Raw genomic sequence first — 19,930 nt, forward strand, 5'->3', positions numbered from 1 at the left:
AGGGATAGACCAACACACACAGACACACTACAGTAGGGATAGACCAAAAGTGTTGTGGGGGCTCTAGGGAAAGACCAACACACACACACACTCACACTCTACAGTAAGGATAGACAAACACACACACAGACACACACACACACTACAGTAGGGATAGACCAAGAGTGGTGTGGGGGCTCTAGGGATAGACCAACACACACACACACACACACACACACACTCTACAGTAAGGATAGAGCAACACACACACAGACACACACACACACTACCATAGGGATAGACCAAGAGTGGTGTGGGGGCTCTAGGGATAGACCAACACACACACACACAGTCTCACACTCTACAGTAAGGATAGACCAACACACACACACTACAGTAGGGATAGAACAAGAGTGTTGTGGGAGGTCCTAGAAGAGTCTGGGGATGAGGGTAGATATGAAAGGTTTGTCAGCTGATATCTCTGTTTTCTTTTATGCCTCTTTCTGGGAAAAATGTTCAGCCTTATATTCCAGTTCACTAATTTACTTTCCAACGGTTTTCATTTTGCTCTTCAGCCCTTCTAAGGAGGTTTATTTCAACAGTTCAGTTCAGTTTAGTTCAGTCACTCAGTCGTGTCCGACTCTTTGTGACCCCATGGACTGCAGCACGCCAGGCCTCCCTGTCCATCACCAACTCCCGGAGTTTAGCCAAACTCATGTCCATTGAGTCGGTGATGCCATCCAGCCATCTCATCCTCTGTCATCCCCTTCTCCTCCTGCCTTCAATTTTTCCCAGCATCAGGGTCTTTTCAAATGAATCAGCTCTTCGCATCAGATGGCCAAAGTATTGGAGTTTCAGCTTCAACATCAGTCCTTTGAAAGGACACTCAGGACTGATCTCCTTTAGGATGGACTGGTTGGATCTCCTCACGCTCGAAGGGACTCTCAAGAGTCTTCCCCAACACCACTCTTCAAAAGCATCAATTCTTTGGCACTCAGCTTTCTTTCTAGTCCAGCTCTCACATCCATACATGACTACTGGAAAAACCATAGCCTTGACTAGATGGATCTTTATTGGCAAAGTAATGTCTCTGCTTTTGAATATGCTGTCTAGGTTGGTCATAACTTTCCTTCCAACGAGTAAGCGTCGTTTAATATCATGGCTGCAGTCACCATCTGCAGTGATTTTGGAACCAAAAAATATAAAGTCTCTCACTGTTTCCACTGTTTCCCCATCTATTTGCCATGAAGTGATGGGCCCTGATGCCATGATCTTTGTTTTCTTAATGTTGAGCTTTAAACCAACTTTTTCACTCTCCTCTTTCACTTTCATCAAGAGGCTCTTTAGTTCTTCACTTTCTGCCATAAGGGTGGTATCATCTGCATAGCTGAGGTTTTTTATATTTCTCCCCGCAATCTTGATTCCAGCTTGTGTTTCATCCAGCCCAATGTTTCTCATAATGTACTCTGCATATAAATTAAATAAGCATGGTGACAATATACAGCCTTGACATACTCCTTTTCCTATTTGGAACCAGTCTGTTGTTCCATGTCCAGTTCTAACTGTTGCTCCTGACCTGCATACAGATTTCTCAAGAGGCAGGTCAGGTGCTCTGGTATGCCTATCTCCTGAAGAATTCTCCATAGTTTATTGTGATCCACATGGTCAAAGGCTTTGGCATAGTCAATAAAGCAGAAATAGATGTTTTTCTGGAACTCTCTTGCTTTTTCGATGATCCAACAGATGTTGGCAATTTGATCTCTGGTTCCTCTGCCTTTTCTAAAACCAGCTTGAACATCTGGAAGTTCACAGTTCATGTATTGCTGAAGCCTGGCTTAGAGAACTTTGAGCATTACTTTACCAGCGTGTGAGATGAGTGCAATTGTGCGGTAGTTTGAGCATTCTTTGGCATTGCCTTTCTTTGGGATTGGAATGAAAACTGACCTTTTCCAGTCCTGTCGCCACTGCTGAGTTTCCCAGATTTGCTGGCATATTGAGTGCAGCATTTTCACAGCATCATCTTTTAGGATTTGAAATAGCTCAACTGAAATTCCATCACCTCCAGCAGCTTTGTTCATAGTGATGCTTTCTAAGGCCCACTTGACTTCGCTTTCCAGAATGTCTGGCTCTAGGTGAGTGATCACGCCATCGTGATTATCTGGGTCGTAAAGATCATTTTTGTACAGTTCTTCTGTGTATTCTTGCCACCTCATCTTAATATCTTCTGCTTCTCTTTGGTCCATACCGTTTCTGTCCTTTATTGAGCCCATCTTTGCATGAAATGTTCCCTTGGTATCTCTAATTTTCTTGAAGAGATCTCCAGTCTTCCACATTCTATTGTTTTCCTCTATTTCTTTACACTGATCACTGAGGAAGGCTTTCTTATCTCTCCTTGCTATTCTTTGGAACTCTGCATTCAAATGGTTATATGTTTCCTTTTCTCCTTTGCTTTTTGCTTCTCTTCTTTTCACAGTTAAATTATTCATTTCCTAAAGTGTTAATTATTTTTCCTAAATTTCTACTCCTGTCTCAAGGCTGCTGGACTCTCCCTTTTTGATGATGTTTAAGTCTTCTGCCTATTTTGTTTATTAACTCTGTTTCCTCAGAGGAGATGAGCTTCCAACTTTTCATAACTGGCACTCAGGTTAGTATTCCAGTTGAAAAGATCAGTTCTCTTGTCCCACCCATAGAGATTCTGATTCAGTAGTGTGGAGTAGCAGAGAAGGCAATGGCACCCCACTCCAGTACTCTTGCCTGGGAAATCCCACGGATGGAGGAGCCTGGTAGTCTGCAGTCCATGGGGTCGCTAAGAGTCGGACACGACTGAGCGATTTCACTTTCACTTTTCACTTTCATGCATTGGAGAAGGAAATGGCAACCCACTCCAGTGTTCTTGCCTGGAGAATCCCAGGGATGGGGGAGCCTGGTGGGCTGCCGTCTATGGGGTCACACAGAGTCGGACGCGACTGAAGCAATGCAGCAGCAGCAGCAGTGTGGAGTAGGGCCTAGGAACTTGTAAAGCATCCTAAATGATTCTAATGCATGGGCCACACTTTGAGTAACATTCTAATAGGCTGTTGTTCTAGAAGTTATAGTTTACTTAGCATCTCCAATATATGTTTTCTTCAGTATTGGAAAAAATTAGTTTCTAAAGTTTTAATCCACTGAAAGTCCCAGAGCTCTGAGGCATAGATTCCACTCCACCCCTGCCCCCCAGAGCTGTGGTTTTCTTTTTTCATTTTTCACCTGGTCTTCATTCTAATCTCATTCTGTTTGGACCCTCCTCCTCCCCCCACCTCTTCTCACTTACTATCTTTTTTTTTCTATTTCTTTCTGCTGCCAATTCTGAGATTGCTCACTCTACCTTAGCTCTGTGAAATAATCAATAGATCAAATACCCAAGAAAAATAAAAACATGCCCATACAAAAAATTACACATGAATATTTATAGTAGCATTATTCGTAACAGCCAAAACTTGAAACAACTCAACTGACCATCAACTGATGAATGGATAAATAAACAAAATGTGTTATTTTTGTACCATGGACTATTCAGCAATAAAAAGTGATAAAAAAACTAATACGTGGTGCAACATTGATGAAACTTGAAGCTGAGTAAAAGAAGCTACTTACAAAGGACCACATATTGTATGATTCCATTTCTATGAACTGTCTGGATTATACCAGTACATAGAGACAGATTATAGATTATTGTTTGCCAGGGTCTGGGGATGGGGTTGGGTAGGTTTTAGGGTAACAGAGAGCAACTGATAATAAGTATAGGATTTCTTTTGAGCGTGATTAAAATATCCTAAAATTAGATTGTGGTGACAGTTATACAACTTGAGTATGCAAAAACAAATGAATTTGTATACTTTTAAAGAGTAATTTTTGTGGTATGTGAATTATATATTAATAAAGCTGTTAAAATAAACAAATAAAAATAGAGCATCTAGACAAAATTATTTCCCCAGAACCCTATACTCGACTATGGAAATGCCAAGTAAACATGAATATAAAGTGAGTATTTGGTTGACTCTTTTAAAACAAATTTGTTATAGGTCTTATAACATAAAAATGTTTAAGCTTGAGACTTCCCTTGTGGTCCACTGATTAAGACTTCACCTTCCAATGCAGGGGTTGTGGGTTTGATCCCTGGTTGGGAAGCTAAGATCCCACATGCCTCGTAGCCAAAAAACCAAAACATAAAACAGAAACAATTTTGTAACAATTTCAATAAAGACTTTAAAAATTGTTCATATCAAAGAATAAAAAACTTTTAAAAAATATGTGATTTTTCTTAAATCTTTTAAAACAGCTCCAGAAGTATTTAAGATAAACTTTGTATTTCCAAATGGAGACACGTATGGTAAGCATACATTTCAATTACTTTTTTCTATATAGATTAAATAGCTTAAGAGTGCTAAATTGAGACTGTCACACTTGATAAAAGTACTATTGAGATATTGACTCCATAAATAAAATCACACAGAAATACTAATGGAGGGAAAAAAAGATACTAATGAAGGAACAGATTTTAAATCTTAAACTCTAAAGTTAAGTATAGACAGTGTGCCTTGGAAACCTATGGGAGGGCCATAGCCATATGTCAGTCTTCCAGGCCCTTGAGTCTCAGTGGTTTAAAGGTCCACGGAGCGCCTCATCTGTGGTCTCATTAGTTTTAGTTCTAGGAAAGCAGAGAGACCCACTGTGATGCAGTTCTGATTAAGCCCGAACATATTTTATTATTTAGCCAAACAGGGTCCCCGTCTGTAATCTTCAGTATTTCTCTCTTACTTAGATGGGGACTGTGCCAGAACATCTTCTGGAGTCATTGAGAGAAATGGAATAGGTATTCATACCACTCCTAATGGGATTGTCTACACAGGAAGCTGGAAAGATGACAAGGTATTATTATTGTTTTGAATATTGACAGTGGATAAGTAACTCTGTTGGTTAAATGATTCCTGGCATTTCACCATTTCAAAAAACATGTATGAGTAGGCCATGCAATAAAAATAACAAATTATTATATTTAATATATATGAATATAAGGAATAGTATGAAACTCATTCAGAGAGCTGTCATCATCTTTCTCATTTCCTATTCGTTGAACAAACTAAACTCATTACATAATTTTCTCATTTAATCTTTATGGCAGCCTAATGAGTTCGGTATCATTAATATTGCTACTTTACAATTGAGGGAAATTAGGCTCAGATTTCTTGTCTAGCTAGTAAGTGATGAAACAAAAATGTTCTTGGGCCTGCTTGAATACAAATTTCTGTTCTTAACAACTTCTTTGTGCCATTTCTGGGCTAACTAAACAGGTTGGCCTTTAGGATTTTCGATATATTCAAGGTATCTTGAGGAGGCCCTGTTATTATCATTATGGACCTGCCAGATGTTCGAGTGCTCCAGATGAGAAACACTAACTTTGTCAGCTTCATAGAGACAGACATAGGACAGTGAGAAAAATGTTGTCTTATTTTTGTGGAAATAAAGGGTGATACAATGTTAGATTAAATAATAACTAAATGGATGACAGACATCTGTGTATACTTTTTAGAAATACACTAATGAAACTAAAGATTAGTTACTGAGGTCATTTCCTTTGTTACAAACAGATGAATGGTTTCGGAAGACTTGAGCATTTTTCAGGAGCAATATATGAAGGACACTTTAAGGACAATATGTTTCATGGACTGGGAACTTATACATTCCCAACTGGGGCAAAGTACACTGGAAATTTCAATGAAAACAGGTGAGTTTAAAATTAAAAATCACTGTAGTCGAAAAGATATTTTTCAGGCATATTTGCCTAAAAATTTAGTTAATGCTAAATTTCTTTTGTAATGTATTTAGTTAAAATATACTTATATTTTAGAAGAATTGTTGGATTATCATTTTGGGGAAAAATGTTATGAGAGAGGCTAAGGCCATCATGAGCCTCCAAAACATATCATTCCTAGTGATAATCTATTAGATTTTTCATTTATTTCCTCTTGACTCCTTTATTCCTGTGGAACTTTTTGCAGTCATATTAGAGATGGAAAGTTTGTTGCAATTATTGAGAAAATTTAGGGCCAAAATTATTTCACTTGAAATATCTTGATAAGGTTTTTTTATAGTTTCAAATTTTATTTTAGATTTTCTTCCAGTTTGAGATGTCATTCATGTACAGCACTGTATAAATTCAAGGTCTACAGCATAATGATTTGATTTACATATATCATGAAGTGATTACCACAATAAATTTAGTGAACATTCATCATCTCACATTGATATAAAGTAATAAAAAATATTTTTTGTGTGTGATGAGAACTAAGGATTTACTCTCTTAACTTTTATATATAACATACAAAAGTGTTAATTATATTTAAATATGTAGGAATGTACATTACATTCCTAATACTTTATTTATCTTGTACCTGGAAATTTGTACCTTTTGACCGCCTTCATCCAAATCTCCACCCCCACCCTCACACATCTTTATAAACTTAATCATCACACCAAATACTATGTCATCCAGAGGTTTCATGTTCATTTATAACTACCCCCTTATTATTTCCAGAATTAAAAATGCAACCTAATTGTTATGAAGGAGGGTAGAAAAGTGTTCACCTCTTCTGTTGCCAAGTCTGTGATGACAGCATATAAACTTTTCCCACTAATATTAATAAAGGGAGAAAACTCTAACCCATGGGATAAAGGTCTGTTTGGTTCTGTGAAGTGCATTTTCACCACTCCAAATAGTCCAGAAAATACCAACATAGAGCATAGTATCTCAAATATAGTTGAAGATCAATAAACATTTGTTGAATAAATGAACTAATTAAGTCAGATAACCAATATAAACTTTTCATTTTGTGACTGTTCTGGTTTTGTCTAAACTAAGCATATGTAACCCTAAAATCTTAGACATAAAAATTTGTATAATGACAATGTTTGTTTGGAATAGTAGTATTTTTTTTTGTAGGATATAAAAACAGGATGTCAGGTTTTAAATCAAAGTTTGAAAGCAGAATGATATAATTCTTCAGACATAGTATATAATATACTAGACAGTCTTATACCTGGACTGTAAATTTCTGGTTTTGTTAATGAACACACTTATTTTTTACTGTTGCAGGGTGGAAGGTGAAGGACAATATACTGATATCCAAGGACTAGAATGGTGTGGTAACTTTCATTTCACAGCTGCTCCAGGCCTGAGGCTAAAGCTCCATATGTAGATAGCCTGCATTAAAGTTTTAATGTGGTAATTGCAGCTTTTACTTGTAAGGAAAACAACTAAATCTGTCATCCGAAATAACTTCATACACTATCTATTTACTTTTGCCAATAAAGCCATCACTCATTTACACCTTTTTGAACTTTCTTTTGATCATCTTATAATTAATTTAAAATAAATTATGTGGGGACTTCCCTGGTAGTCCAGTAGTTAAAACTCCGTGCTTCTACTGTAGGGGGCGCAGGTTTGATCCCTGGTCAGGGACCTAAACTAGCACATGACAAAAAAAAGAAAAGAAAAAAAAAAAAGACATTATATGATTCAATTGAGAGTTTGTTTGTTCATTTTAATATAAACTATGCAGATCTTGACAAAGTCAGTTTCCAATCCTGTACCTGAATTTTGTCATCTTTAAAAAGTATATCTATGTCTTAAAGGAAACTATCAAGGAAATGAAAAGACAGTTCACAGAATGGGAGAAAATACTTGCAAAATCATATATCTGATAAAGGTTTAGTTTTCAGAATATATACAGAATTCATATATAAATATACATAAATAAAAAGCCCAATTTAAATATGGACAAAGGATTTGAATGGACATTTTTTCAAAGAAGATATACAAACGTCTGATAAGCAAACAAAAATATATTCAACATCATTATTCTTTAGGGAAATACAAAGCAAACCCCAAATAAGATGCCATTTCTCAATTGCTAAGATGGCTATGTTAAAAAACACATAATAATAAAGATTGGTCTGGTGGGAATGAAAAATAGTACAGCACTGTGGAAAACAGTTTCTCAAAAAGTTGATATATAATTATCATATATTCCAGCAATTCCTGAGTATGCACGTTAAGAGAATTGACTTGTATACAAATGTTTATAACAGCATCATTCATATCAGCCCAATACTGAAAACCCAGATGTCCCTCAACTGATAAATGGATGAATGTGATATATCTCTACAGTGGAATATTTTTCAGCCACAAAAAGGAATGAAGTACTGACATATGATATAGCATAAACCAGCCTTCAAAACATCGTACCAAGTGAAAGTGAAGTTGCTCAGTCGTGTCCAACTCTGTGCGACCCCATAGACTGTAGCCTACCAGGCTCTTCTGTCCATGGGATTTTCCAGGCAAGAGTACTAGAGTGGGTTGCCATTGCCTTCTCCAGAGGATCTTCCTGACCCAGGGATCGAACCCAGGTCTCCCGCATTGTAGGCAGACACTTTACTGTCTGAGCCACCAGGGAAGCTAACGAGTGAAAGAAGGCAGTCACAAAAGGCCACATATAATACTATGTTTTATGTGAAGTATCCAGAATAGGCAAATTCATAGAGACGGGAAGTAAATTAGTAGTTGCAAAGGAGGGAGGAGTTGGGAGGCATTGGGTTTCTCTCTCAGTTCAGTTCAGTCTCTCAGTCGTGTCCAACTCTTTGCGACCCCATGAATTGCAGCACGCCAGGCCTCCCTGTCCATCACCAACTCCCGAGTTCACCCAAACCCATGTCCATCGAGTCGGTGATGCCATCCAGCCATCTCATCCTTTGTCGTCCCCTTCTCCTCCTGCCCCCAATCCCTCCCGGCATCAGAGTCTTTTCCAAATGAGTCAGCTCTTCACAGGAGGTGGCCAAAGTATTGGAGTTTCAGCTTAGCATCAGTCCTTCCAATGAACACCCGGGACTGATCTCCTTTAGAATGGACTGGTTGTTTCTCTTTAGAGTGATGCAAATGTTCTAGAATTAGTAGCTGTACAACTTGCAAATGCAAAAAACCCCTGAATTGTTCATATTAATATTAAAAGGGCAAATTTTATGTATGTTGTACGTAAGGAAGCCACCCCAAATGTGCCACCCCAAAATGTGTCTCTTTGGCGTGAGTATTAATTTAGGGAGATTTATTTTTAAGAAACAGTCTTAAAAGTCTTTAAGTCCTAAAGTCTTTCTTTTCACCTGCCCCTTAACTGCCTAAAGAATTTAAATAAAGTATCTATTGCCAGAATAGAGGTATCATCAGAGATGCTTGCAAAGAATTTAGGCTAGATGTGATGGGGGAAACTCAGCAAGGCCCAGACATTTAGAGTCCACTCTGCCTCATTGTCTGTCCCTGGCCCAACAAACAGTTGTTTACCAAACATTTGCTTTTCCAACTTACTTGAATTTCCTTCCTTTGAAGTCCCAAACCATTACCCTCAACATCCTCCTTTGTCTTTAGCTAAAAGTGGTTTTTAAGGTCAGGGCTTTGACCATTTTAGTGAGCTAATTCACTTTCCTGATTCTTTCCCATGTTATTAAACTTTTGATTTTCTCCTATTAATCTATCTCATGTCAAATTTACTGTAATTCTTAGACCAGCCAGAAGAATCTGGAAGGGTAGAGGAAAATGTATTTCTCCTTGACATAGGTGAATTATATCTCATTTTTTAAAAAAGTAGATCAGTGTGGGCTCACATATTCTTTGCCTAGAAAGCACCTTTACTTTTAGATAAAGTAATTTAAAAATTGCCAAAGCAGTACATGACAGCTACTTATTAAAAATTACAATAAAGACTTTACTACTGTATAGCACAGGGAACTCTACGCAGTGTTCTGTAGTGACCTAAATGGGGAGGATATCCGAAAAAGAGGGGCTATATGCATAAGTATAGCTAATTCACTTTGCTGTACAGCAGAAACTAACATAACATTGTAAAACAACTATACTCCACTAAAAATTTTTTAAAAGATTAGCATTTTTGCTGGAACTATTTTTGTAAAACTAACTCCTCCAAAATGGTCTATGGAACAGATAACTTCTGTAATATACTTCTTTTATCAACTTCTTGTGAAAATTTGTATTTCCTCAATAAATCATTGCCAAATTCTATTTTTAGTTGTACTATTATAAATTTGGGTTGAAATGTCTTTTAAAATGTTGAAATTAAATGGCATTTTTAAAATAGAAATCACAATAACTTTGTATTTAATTTTAAAGACTATTTTTAAGTGTTCAAAAGATACATTTAAAAATTAGACAATTTTGAATATGTTGCTTAGCATTAACTTGGTATGATTTTAGAGTTTATTTTTATCTATTAAAATTTGTAAGGAGATGAATACTGGACAAGTTAAGATAACCTGATAGGATGTTTTCAGGGACCAAGACATACAATGCAAATTCAGAACTTCTGGAAAATACAGAAAAATACCTGTTTTACTGCAAACTAAAATTTCCCTAATACTTTTCTTCAAATTATTTAAGGTAGCAAGATATATACATTGCTTTTAAAATATTTAACTTTTAATGGTATAAGAATAACTTTCAATGCCCAAGTCTCCACAGTTTTCAAAGATACTAAAATCATTCATCTTAAACAGTTTTCTTTCTTTTAATCCTTGAAACTAAATGCAGTTCAGTTATTTGATTAGTTGATGCTAGAATTTGACCTGGAGCTTATATAATTAGAAGAGACACTAGTTTTCCTCATTTAAAAGCCTAGTTAGCATATGACAGTCTCGTTTCCGGGGAAGTCAAACCTCTACTGCTTCTTTTTATAACCTTTAAGTTCATTCAGAATCCAGATACGCCTTGATCTGATGATGATATAACCACGGCAAGCAACATGGGGTAAGTAGTGCTTTTATATGCTTTGAGAGGCATTGAGAGGGCAAATATTTTCATAAGAGAAGAAATCTCATAAATCTTTACTAATGTAGGTTCAAAATATACTAACTTTTCTTTAAGGAAGTCATTTAAAGAAATTACTATTTATTCAAAGTTATAACAATTATTTTTATATGATGTCATTGTCTGCCTTTGCAGGTTGTCAACTAAAAAATGTTTGGGCTGAAGAGTTTGCTTATTTACATATTTAGTTGAAGCTGACTTAAAATTTGAGAGCAATCTTAAAGAAAGGATGACTGACTGCCTATTTTACAAGGCACATATATCCAATATGTGTATGCCTCTTTAGGAATATGAATGAAAAATGGAAAAGATTAGAAATGGAGGGAGGTTAATTCATGGCTTTTGTAACATAGAAAAGGGATAGAGGATTCTATCAGTGTTTACTCCTCTATGTGCAGAAAAATATGTGCTAATTAGTTACATAGGAACATTAGTGAAAATTCTAAAGCCTTTGCAGGGGCTTGGGGAGCATAAGAAGAATTAGGTTTCACCTGAAAGCTTTCTTTTCTTAAGTGAGACTAGGAATCCACTATAATTAGTTTTTTATATGCTGAAACAATAATATTCTGAAAAATATAGAAATTTGTCTTTGTGTAAATTTTGTCTTTTTTATATCTCCTTTTAATACAAAATTATTGGCTGCAAATGGTGTAGCCATTTAAAGGCACTTCTGAAGGATTTAGCACATTTTCTTCTAAATAGTTTCCAAGAATTGAATTAACATCTAAATTTTTGCTAATACCATGGGCTCCAAAATGCAATCGAAACCAGCCTGAAACCTCAGAGGCTTCTGGAAGGAAGATGATCATACTATTGCTAACTTTTCATACAAATATAAAGGTTAATAGTAAGTGCCTTGTTCAAATTTCACATACATTTGATTGATTTGGTTTGGGACAGAATTGATAAGACTCCTGAATTCTCTTTATTTCCCCTCTTTCCTCTCTCTCTTTCCTTCTCTCCTCCTCTGTCCTCTTTTCTTTAATGAAGGGAGTTCACCTTTTTGAGGGTCAAGGATCACTCTAAGAATTTTTAGAAACCAGCCCACCCTCTCTGCAAAGAAATGTAAAATCACATCAAATTTTGCATATAATTTCAGAAGCCTTATAGATGGCCTGAAATACAATCTGTGGACACCCGGAGTTAAGGACCTTTGATTTTGAAATTTAAGACAAGAGTATGAGTTGAGCAACATTTTTCTTAGCTTCTGGGTTTTTATAAAATGTAAGAATCTTTTAAATTAATAATTCCTGCTAATCTTCTTTCAGAGACAATGTTGAAGATGTTGATTCTCCCACTGACTAGCTCCCAACACACACACACACACACACACACATGCAAGCAAACATACACAAACACCTTACATGAGAGTGAAACACAGTTTAACAGATATCTATAGTTTTGACAATCACATTACTGCTGCTTGTCCCCACTGACTTGATTAATCACTTCTGCTTTCGAGAGTGCTAGGAATCACCCTGGGAATCACGGAGGAAAAAAATCCTCATTATTTTATTTCATTTATTGCTCTCAGTGCCCCACATAAGATGAACTAAGCCATAAATTACAAAAGATTACACAGGACACGCTTCTGATTCGTAGGTTCATGGTTATTTTGTTGTCTGCTCCTGCCCTGATTGAGAAAAGAAAGATTGCAAGGTTTTAATACCCATTTCAATCTTCCTCAATAATCAGGAAAATAAAAAGAGAAAATGGCAGCTGATTAAATGCTCAAATGTGTCCATTTGAGGAGATCTCTAAAATGTATCTGCTGATAATGAAGAAGTAGCTATTTAGGATTTGGGGGAGAGTGTTATTTATCTGAAAGCTATTAGAGAATACAATGCCCTTATATGGGTCTATGCTAGCCTTTTCCATTTTGAGGGAGCTATGCTGGCATGGTTATAGTGAGCAACGAAGAGGTAAATAGTAGGAAATTCTTAATACTGTTTAGCAAACCTCCTCCTCCTCTTAAATTTTCTCTGGATTTCTTATGGAGTGTGTGCATGGGTAGGCTGGGTGGAGATGGTGCATAAGGACGGGCAAAGGGATAACGGAGGAGGAGTGGAAGAACCTTACCTTGTAAAATACCTTCCATCTGCTATTTACTATTACACTTGGGCAAAGGATGAACAATGGGATAGAAGGGTTGGTTGCATTCTTTCCTGAGATGCTCTTCAATATTCTTTCCTTACCTCCTCGAGGGTCAATCAGAGTACCCCCAGTTGACATCTGGGGAAAAAGAAAGGTTAAGTCTCTGTCAAAATTGTAGAACCAATAAATTCATTATTACAGCATATTCAGCCTCCTTTTAGTTTCCTAGTTTAAGAGAGTGTAGAGTAATTTCAAAAATTCTTTCCGCTTCTGGATCAGGGAATTACTCTTTTTCCAACTCTTTTTTTTTTTTTTTTTCCTGGGCAAAGCATACATTTAGCTCATGCAGTAACCTTTGAAATATTGCTTCTGTCTGTGCCCTCCTTTCCACTCTAATAGTCACTTCCCTAATTCAGGTCATCATTGCCTTTTACTTGGATTATTAAAGGTGCCCATCTTAGCCTCTCTGCAGCCAGTCTTTCCTCTGCAGTCAAAATTGTCATCTTCTTACTGAGGACATGTGATCTGGTTATTCCCTTGCTCAGAGGCTTTCAGTAACTCCTTATTCTTTCCACATCAGATGAGACTCCCAAGAAGATATTCACTGCCCTTTATCTGTGTCTAATCCAGCCTTACCTTCTACTCTACCAATGATATTCCCTAGAACCCCTAAATCCTCTGATGCATTGCAGCTGTCCACCTCTGACCCTTCACTGATCCCCTTTGTACCATATCTACATACTGCTCACAGGCAAGCTCATAACCTATCTTCTTTATGACACTTTCTTTAATCCCCATGACCAGAATTCATTTTTTTTTCTCTGCAAGTTTTAGGTACTTTATACTCTTCTTACAGATTTTTCCAATCCATCATATGCTATAGTCAGTTATATGTATGTCTTATCTTTCCTACCAGTCTGTAAACTCCCTGAAGGAGGAACTATGTCATCTTTATATTCCCTCCCAAGGTCTGGCACAATGCCTTTTACATAGTATGGGCTAAATAAATGTTTTCTGCATTGAAATGAACTCTGCTTTCCTTACAATATGCCAAAAAGCTAAAATTTAATTTTAGCCAAAATTCCTTTTTCCTTCCCCACTAGAGTGGTCCCATTTTCCAAGTTCCTATCTAAGGAGCTCAAATGAGTGTACAATATCCAAGATATGAGTGATGCAAGAAAGAAAGGGTAAAAACAACTGGAGGGATACCCTGGAGGCTTTTGAATAGTAGAAAATTTGTTGATATGAGGAAAGCACACATAGGATCAAAGGAAATGTAATGACACTTTTAACAATTAAAAATGGTTCTTGGTTCAAGACAACTTCCTAAAGGATCAGCATATAAGTAAGGTTGTGCTCAAACCTAAATAATAGTGGCTTACATAAGCTAGAAACTCATTTCTCTCTTACATTAAAAAAAAGAAGGTCCATAGATAGGCAATCCAGAGCTATTCAGTCAATTCCTTTGTGTGAAAGACCAAGATTTCCTTCCATCTTGCTCTTCTGCCATCCTTGGTGTCTCACCTCTTGGTACAGAAGGTTGCGAGGAGTCCACCTGTCTCATTTGTGTGTTCAGCCAGCAGGAAGGAGGAATGGGAAGAAAAAGATGTGCTGTCTCTTTTAAGGAGACTTCCCAGAAGTCACTCACACTGTTTCTACTTGTAACTCATGAGTAGAATCTATCCCCGTGGTTACAACTACCTGTGAAGGAAAATGGGGAATACAGTTTTGTTTTGTTGTTTTTTTAACAGGTTTCTTAGAAAACAGGGAACATGGTTACTGGGTGGCAATTAGCAGTGACTGACAGAGCTGATAAGGCCATCCATTGCCTCTCATGTTCCTTTAGGACAAAGAACAGCATTTGTACAAAAAAAGAATCTTTTAAGAAAAATTTTCTGTGAAGTTACAGGGAAAGAAAGAGCAAGCCGAGCTGGAAATAAACAGATTCACTTAGGATAAAGGACAGGGGCCTTGACAAAATGACAAAGGCGATCCGGTAAGCCCACTCCCATATCCTGGCCCCTGCCCCTCAGCCTTCGCTCACCTTAATCTTCACCTCTGAACGGTGAAATGACTACTATTACTACTGGGCCAATTATACCAATTAAGAAGCTGAAGGTCCAAAGATTCAGAGACTTGGCCAAACTGCCCAAGAGGCTTCAGATAATGAAAAATAAATAAAACACACAGCTGGCTTGGAATCTGCTGTCCTACTCACAAAACTATATAATTCGTAGAGTGTTCTCCAAAAGGATTTATACCTACTTTTGACTGTAGATCACCTGACTTAGCCCCTACAGAAAAATCTATTACAAACCTACTTCACTTGTCACTTGATGCAGGTGATTTCATTTAATGTGGGATACTTAATGCAAATCTCTAGATTTTTGGCTTTCATTATTTTCAGGTCAGATGAGCTGGTTTGAATTGTTTTGATTCAGCAAAGCTCCCTAAGCCATGTTAGAGTATTCCAACTACATTTCTAAATACATAAGAATTAATTCTTATTAGTCACTCCAGAGACAAATACCAAGGTCATTGTGCCTACTTAACACCAAGTGACTTAAAAATTCAAAGACTAAGGGGAACAAGGACTTTTGCATTTAATTTATGTATTTTTAACTATTAGAAATTTTAATCAATTGCATATATAACAAAACTTTTAGTTATGAAATTATAGGATAAAAGATGGTAGAAATTACAAGGTACCTGTCATATCAATGACATTTTATCTTTTGTAGAACCTATAAAGAAATCAAGAAGGCTTCACAAAATATGGTGTAATGTCTACAGGTGGAGACAGGCCACAAGGTGAGTGAAACTGCCAAGAATTTGTTATTAGTAAGAACATGGATAAACTGAGAACCCAGTTTAAACATATTTGTACTTTACTTAGTTTAAACCAGTGCTTGTACTTCATTCTTGAAGTACAAATATTACAAATTGTTTTGAAAAATTTTGTAACCCTTCTTTATTTAAAAACAAATGAATATATTACAGGATTCCTTTATTAATCAGCAATCACAGCTAATAGCCACATCATAAACCAGCCATATAACATCAAACTTTTACTGCATTTATGAATGTTTACTCACAGTATTGAGATAATAATATGGGCTTCCCTGGTGGCTCAGATGGTAAAGAATCTGCCTGCAATGTGGGAGACCTGGGTTTGATCCCTGGGTTGGGAAGATTCCCTGGAGGAGGCCATGGCGACCCACTCCAGTATTCTTGCCTAGAGAATCCCCATGTTCAGAGGAGCCTGGCAGGCGACAGTCCATAGTGTCTCAGAGTTGGACATGACTGAGTGACTAAGCACACTGTAATGTTTACTCACAGTGTTGAGATAATAATGGCTATGTTTTGAGTTCTATTTTAGATGTTTTTGAAGAGTGCAAAAAAACCTTAACTTTACATTCAGCTAAATTTACTGTCTACTTTCTACTAGGCTTTGTGATGTGATAACTATGTGGGATTAGTAAGTCTTATCTTGGTTTTACAGTTGAAGAAACATAGGTTTATAAATATTAGTAAGGTTCCAGGGTCACAAAGCTAAATAAGAAACAGAGCTAGAATTTGAATATTTAATGCACTTAAAGATGTTTAATGCACTTAAAGTCCCATAGTTCAAAGCATTATTTTTTAATTTAAAATCTAAAAAGTGCACATTATAAAACAAACACTTGTTCAAGATAGAAGAGTATAAGTAAAAGGTGTAAGTCCATCTGACCCCTAACCCATCCCTCTTTTCAAGAGTAACCACTGTTAGTAGTTTGGTATAAACCCTTCCATCTCTTTCTTTTTATCCTTTGTGCTTTTCATTGTATCACACTTCTGGTCTACTTTAAAACATCAAAGAATAGAGGAAGTTGAATTTACCATATATCTTTACTAGTAGGAACATCTATCTTTAAATAATAACTGAAAATCTCATTCAGCTAACAGACCCAAAGAACAGAACTCACTCTTTTCTAGGGACTCATCGTCTTAATTTGATTTTGAGAGAGTAAATACGGACTCTTTTGAGAGTCTGATGTGAGCTCTGAACCTTCTCCCCAGAAGAAAATAGATCTGCATAAAATTTTGCTTATAATTCAGGTGATTCATGGATACTCTGAGAGTATGCAGATCCCTGATCTTGTAGAAGCAAGATTCTTAAATTAGTAATTTAAGATAGATAAATACTATGCAGAAGTGTGGACAAGACACTAAGGCAGCACAGAAAAGCAAGGACTTTACTAAGACATGTCAACAAAGGGAAGAGTGATACTTGTACAGAATCTTAAAGAACACAAGGAGTTTGACAGCTAGCCCAGAGTAGGGGAAGGAAGTCCACTGAGGAAACACCACTTACAGATCCTACAAGCTAGAGAAGACAGGGGACCACAAGACTGTTTTTGTGTCAGGAGCCCAGTTTGTATATGAAAGGGATGAAAGATGAGTTTGCAGAGCTAGATAGAGGTCAGATCATGAAGGGGTTTGTCTGTTGTATTAGGATGTTTGAATATTAGGAGTCAATGGAGGATTCTGAACAAGAATTTCATCATTGTAGGTTAGAAGCCTACAATTAATGCACGACTAAATAAATGATCCTGGGAATACCCATGTGGCCGATAGAATAAGCTATAAGAAAGAGATAAGACAAGTTGATTCATTGAGGGATTGTTGATGAAATAATATGCTATTGAAAAGATATGTTGTAAAAATCAAATGGAATTGAGTAGAAGGTCACTGTTTTTACAAAGGAGATTGGGAGACTGCAACTCTGAGACTGTATTTGTGGGATAAAACTCAAAATTTGGGCGGTCCACCTGCCCCCTCACTGCAGTGAATCCCATGTACAGTCAAGCCAAGCGTCAGTCCCTCGGGGTTCTGTGCCACTCCTGGTCTGTCACACCCTCCTGTCCTCCACTGGCCTCCAGTGACTCCTGATGGACCATTTGGTTTTCTACTGACTGCCAAGAGGAGGAAAGAGAAAGAGGGTACAATCGGTCAGGTTTTCAATTTCTTTTAACCCTGAGTATGTATCACTTTTACAGTTATTTTTAAAATTTTGTTATTTATTTATTTAGCTGCACAGGTCTTCATTGTGTTGCAGGAACTCTCTAGTTGTGGTACACAGGCTTCGTTACTCTGAGGCATGTGGGATCTTCCCAGACCAGGGATTGAACCAATGTCTGCTGCATTGCAAGGCAGATTCTTAACCACTAGACCACACAGGAAGTCCCTGTAATTTTGTTTTAAAGTAATGTGGTAGAAAGCCAGGCTTACAAACAGTGACATAGTCCGTTTGTTTCTGTTTGGTTGAACTTCACCTGATGTACCTACCTCAATATCCAATATTAATTTCATCTCCTGCTTTTTGGCAGTGGCTTAATAATTGAAGTAAGCATCTAAAGTCTCAAAGATATTTCACCTGATAAATATTTATTATTCATTAAAAAATATTACTTATCAGATGTAAAGGCTTTGAAGACTAGACTTGTACATGTATTATATATGGTATTTTGTGTGTATAATGTATCATAAGAACATTTTAAAATACAAGAGGCATTTGGTCTTTGCCAAAGGGTAGTGCTCTGAAAGATTTCTCAGTCTACATGTATAGGTAGTGAACTTTTGTTAAAACAAAATTTACAATTTAGGTATATATTGTATATAGATATAAAATTGATTTTCCCAGTCTTCCTTTCTAGCTCATTATTTTTTTTTAATGTCTCCTTGCTATTAATAAAAATAAATAAGTTACTGTGTTGTTTTCCTTTTCCCCAGCTGAGTTGAGGTATAAGTGATAAATAAAATGGTAAGATACTTAAAGTGTGCAATATGATGATTTGATATATTTATGCATTGGGAAAGGATTCCCCTCCTTTATTGGTGGGGACATTTAAGTTATATCCTTTTAGTAAATTTCAGTTGTACAGTCCAGTCTTATCAACTGTGAGTGTGAGTGCTTAGTTGCTCAGCCGTGTCCAACTCTTTGCAGCCCCATGGACGGTAGCCTGGCAGGTTCCTCTGTCCGAGGAATTTTCCAGGCAAGGGTACTGGAGTGGGTAGCCATTCCCTACTCCAGGGAATTTTCCTGACTCAGGGGTTGAACCCGTATTTCTTGCGTCTCCTACACCGGTGTGCCTGTGTGCTAGGTCGCCTCATTCGTGTCCAACTCTGTGCGACCCTATGGACTATAGCCTGCCAGGTTCCACTGTCCATGGGATTCTCCAAGCAAGGATACTGGAGTGGGTTGCCATGCTCTCTTCCAGGGGATCTTCCCGACCCAGGGACTGAACCCATGTCTCCTGGGTCTCCTCTATTGGCCGGCAGGTTCTTCACCACTAATGCCACCAGGGAATCCCCTTATCAACTATAGTCACCATGTTACGCATTAAATCCTCAGACCTTATTTTACTTATAACTGAGAGTGTGTACCCTTTTACCAACCAGAAGTCAATCACCATATAAACATCCTCTGGAATTTAATAATTAAACTCAAATTTGACTTGAGTGTCCACTGCAAAAAGTTCTCAAATTTTCATATCAGAGGAATATGAACAAATGACATAAATATCCTATCTTTAAAACTCAAGCTAATTTTGCATGCCTCTCTGTGAAACATCTGAACACTTCAAAATATATAATAATTTAAAAAATTACTTACCATTGAGAAAAATCACCCCTGTAAAGAGATTGTCTATGTTATCTGAGGCTTGCAGTCTAGCACTCTAGTTCAGTAGGAACTGGATACTCACCAGGTGCAATGGCTATGAATAAGAAAGAGCCCCTGCACTGGCGGAGCTTATAGTATCATGTGGAAACAGAGACTACTGCCTATAAATCCCAACAGGAAGAGACACTAATAACAGGATATGAGAATACAGTGAAACAAAGAAAGTAAAGAAGTGAAGTTGCTCAGTTGCGTCCAACTCTTTGCGACCCCATGGACTGTAAGCTACC

The 19,930-nt window shown here is 37.1% G+C and overlaps 1 protein-coding gene across 4 annotated transcripts in view; it reads left to right on the plus strand.

Moving 5' to 3' along the window:
* Nucleotides 1-10,718: 10,718 nt before the first annotated feature.
* The window catches only part of ARHGEF33 (Rho guanine nucleotide exchange factor 33), a 79,520-nt gene continuing 70,308 nt past the window's right edge, over nt 10,719-19,930 (plus strand). For all 4 annotated transcript variants that reach the window (XM_040224676.1, XM_040224679.1, XM_040224677.1 and 1 more), the window contains exons 1-2: nt 10,719-10,825; nt 15,721-15,790. The gene's annotated coding sequence lies outside the window, so the exon portion shown is untranslated. The remainder of the gene's footprint in view (nt 10,826-15,720; nt 15,791-19,930) is intronic.

The sequence above is a fragment of the Oryx dammah genome, unplaced genomic scaffold (assembly GCF_014754425.2).
Source record: "Oryx dammah isolate SB20612 unplaced genomic scaffold, SCBI_Odam_1.1 HiC_scaffold_25, whole genome shotgun sequence".
Classification (NCBI taxonomy): domain Eukaryota; kingdom Metazoa; phylum Chordata; class Mammalia; order Artiodactyla; family Bovidae; genus Oryx; species Oryx dammah.